The 3,761-nt window shown below is 35.0% G+C and overlaps 1 long non-coding RNA gene across 1 annotated transcript; it reads right to left on the bottom strand.

Moving 5' to 3' along the window:
* Positions 1-870: 870 nt before the first annotated feature.
* On the bottom strand, positions 871-2,316 carry LOC118483264. Its single transcript, XR_004870117.1, has 2 exons — positions 2,050-2,316; positions 871-1,885 (listed from the first exon to the last, which is right to left on the bottom strand). It is a non-coding gene; the product is annotated as an uncharacterized LOC118483264 (long non-coding RNA).
* Positions 2,317-3,761: the final 1,445 nt, after the last annotated feature.

Here is a 3,761-nt window from a genome sequence, read left to right as displayed (position 1 = left end):
AATTTTTTTGTTAAATTTGGTCACCCCGGGTTATTTTAGTCTTTTTACCCTATTTAATGAATATCATTTTAATAAATAAAACAAACTCTACCTTCTTCAACATCAATCACCTGCAACACCCCTAAGAACACCTCCCACCACCACCTAACCCACCTTCACCATCCAGAACCCACCACTCCGGCCACCACCTGCAACACCCATAACACCACCTCCACCACCGCAAACTCACTTTCACCATCCACAACCCACCACCGTACACCTCCTTCACCGCCACCCATCATCACCATCGCACCCACCCACCACGTTTATGCCCTTACAAGATGCCTGCAGAAACTTGTGCTAAAGATTTCATTTTTATGGTGTTTCAAGAGGTGGGTCACACTGTATTTCTGTCTTTAGTGTGTTTTTATGCTTGATTGATGATCTTTACTAGTTTATATGACTTCTTCTTACCCTTAGTTTTTAGAGTTAGGGTTTTGTTGATCATGATGGGTTTGCAGATCAAATTTTCAAGAAAAATTGAAAATGTAAATAGGATTCTTGTAAAAAATGTTGACCCTTTATAACCAAATCAAATAGGGACTTCCTAATAAAATTTGAAAATTTGAGATGGGTTCTTACAAAAGGCATGTATTTTTTTTTTTTTAAAAATTTTACCCTCAATTTCAACTTGGGGACATTGGAAAATTGTGAATAAAACTGCGTGTGTGTGGGTGGGGGGTTGGTATTGACTAAACTAATTTTCCGGTTTGTTTGATCTTGACTTCCAAATTATTCTATGCTTCATATGAAGCTTCCTCCTTTTGTGCAGATTGTTGAAGTTAAGATTCTCTGCAACTGAGACTTTATACTCTGTTTTTCTGCACAGGCATCACGAAACGATGTCAAACGCGTGGTATTATCAATCAATGCAAGAATTTGAGGTTGTTTGTAAACCCCAGTTTCAAAGTTTCAAACGGGTAATTTTTTTATTCATCTAGTGGTAGTCTCCTCAAAATTCTCACTGTACGTTGGAGCTCTGTTTTGGGTGAAAGAACAATACGTATTAATATCCAACTGATGATGGTTCAGAGAATACGCATAGTCTGAAGATGAATGATATGATTGTTGTGAGAATTGGGTTGAGAATTTTGTTGCAGATGATTGATTTTGGAATTAGGGTTTGGGGTTTGAAGATGAATTGGGGTTGAAGATGAATTGAGGGTGTTATTAGGGTTTTAAAAAGGGAAACACAAGTGGGGGAGGGGAAATGACCGTTCTACCCTCATGTGCAAGACACATGACCATATTTAACCAAAAAATTTGACTGGGTTAGGGCTAAAGGACATAACGTGCAAGATTTTAAAACATTAAGGACAAAAGTCATCAATTTTAAAGGTAAAGGACAGCGCCTGCAATTTGCTACAAATATAAAGGACAAAACTTGTAATTTACTCTTATAATTTAGTTGTGGAACCCACCTACAATCTGGTTATCTTCAACCTTCACTTACCATCGCCACCAACAAAGCATCTTCATCCTCAACCTACCACCCACAACCATCAACAACCTCCACCACAACCGCCACCTCCATTCCTTTTTTCATTCTCTGCACTCAAACGTCAACACACACGTCATCATACATCCGTCTTCCTTCACTTCAATCCAGATTGGAAACTGTACGATACCGTACCGATCCAGTCCGCCTTTTATACACCCAGCCAAACCCGCCTTCTCCGATGAGACTATCTGACTGGATATTCTTTGTAGCGGTCTTCAGGTTGCTCAACATAAACGCTTCAGATTGTTAGTGATCGAAAACTTTCTTTTGCAGATGCTTTTGAAGCTTTCTTGATTTTCTTCTTACTTGCTTCTTATTTTCTTTCCTGTTGGTTAATTGCATCCTCTGTAATAACAAGATTTGATAATATCACAAACCCATATCATATTTGTTAATAAAGATTATAAAGTTTAGATTTTTAATGAAAGATTTTAATAAAATCATAAACCCAGATGATATTTTTTTTAAAAAAAAATTGTAAATTTTAGATATTGAAAAAGAGAGTATACACATCCTCTGGAAGAAACATGAGCAACAAAGCCCATGAATCATACAACCAGAATATGGGTTTGTTGTGAGAAATCAACAAGATTTGGTCACAATCAACAAGATTTGGTCATAGAATCAAGAAAAACTGCCAGCTTAGGAAGCGAAAAAGATGGTTGGTTTGGTGGACGGTGGTGGTGGTCAACATCGCCGCCGTTAGGATGGTCGGCCAGAGTTACAGCCATAGTTGTCAATGGTGGGGGTTTTGGTGCGGGTTATATTGGGGGTGGGTTGGGTTGATGAAGATAAGGATGGTGGGTCCACTTGATTAAATAAGTAATAAAAAGATATATATTTCTTTTAATGTTTAAGTTATTATATTTAATAGTAAGGGTAGTTTTGTCATTTCAAATCCACTTAACTGAGAAAACTAACATTCATCCACTTCAGGGACTATCTGAGTAACAAAGTGTCAAACCACAGGGAGCACCGGTGTAATATCCAAAAGTTTGGGACTATAAGTGTTATTTTACAAAACTACAGGGACTATCCATGTATTTTACTCATTATATTATATACAACCCTACAAAAAGTAACATAATATACTTTTGGCTAACTTAATAATTTTGTCTCTTCACATCAAACCCCTTAAAAGATCAAATACAAATTATCTTAACATACTAAACATACAAATTGAAGGAAAACTCAAAAAGACAAGGTGACATTTTTGTAATTACCACCAACTATCAAAGTTACTATACAAATGTGAACTCAACCAAAAATACCTAAAAAACATAATTTTTTTTTAACATTTTTTATTAAAAAATCGCTACATTTTGTTAGCAAAAAAAATTTTTTTTTTTTTTGCTGCTACTAAAAGTAGCGATTTTTTAATAAAAATGTTAAAAAAAAATAAAATAATTTGTGTGTTTTTTTTATTTTTTTAGATTTTTTTAGGTTTTTTGGGGGTTTAGTTTTTAGCATTTTAGCTTGGGTGGGGGGTGGGGGGGTGTTAGGTTTTTGGGGGGTGGGGGGTTTAAGTTTTTTTTAGGTGGGGGGGGGGGGGGAGGGGGGTTAGGTTTTTTTTAGGTTTTTTAGGTATATTTGTAGAGTAACTTTCATAGTTATTGATAATTACAAAAATGTCACCTTGTCTTTTTAAGTTTTCCTTCAATTTGTATGTTTAGTATGTTAAGATTATTTGTACAAGAACTTTACCCGTTATATATAATAATAATCAAATTAACCATTTCATTTACGATACTCAAGATTCTTCATCCCTCTTCTTCTTCCCACATCCCAACCGCCCAGATTCACCCTCTCCCTATTCCTCTAGCATTCTTAGTCTGTTCATCCACTATTAAAGTTACATGTACATCGCTTTTACAATGTTCCTTCGATTAAACTATGTTCATTTAAATCTTATATTCCGTGTTCATGGTTTCAATTAGGGTATTATATAATTAGTGAAATTGTTTCACCCTCTCCACTTGAAATTAGAATTAGTGTAACGTTCATATCTTTTGATCCTTATATCAAATGGTTATATTTATGTGTTTCTGTATGTAATTTTTTTGAGGGCAAATTGGTTGTTTGTCTAAATGTGAACCACAAAGTAAAACTCATGAATGATCCCTATATTACTTCATGTATATATGTTTCTCAGAGTATACATATTTCGCTTACATGTATTTATGTTTTTTCAGATTATAGAAGATAATTAGGGATGGGCATT

Source organism: Helianthus annuus, chromosome 10 (genome assembly GCF_002127325.2).
Source record: "Helianthus annuus cultivar XRQ/B chromosome 10, HanXRQr2.0-SUNRISE, whole genome shotgun sequence".
Classification (NCBI taxonomy): Eukaryota; Viridiplantae; Streptophyta; class Magnoliopsida; order Asterales; family Asteraceae; genus Helianthus; species Helianthus annuus.
This window is presented reverse-complemented; position numbering and strand designations above follow the sequence as displayed.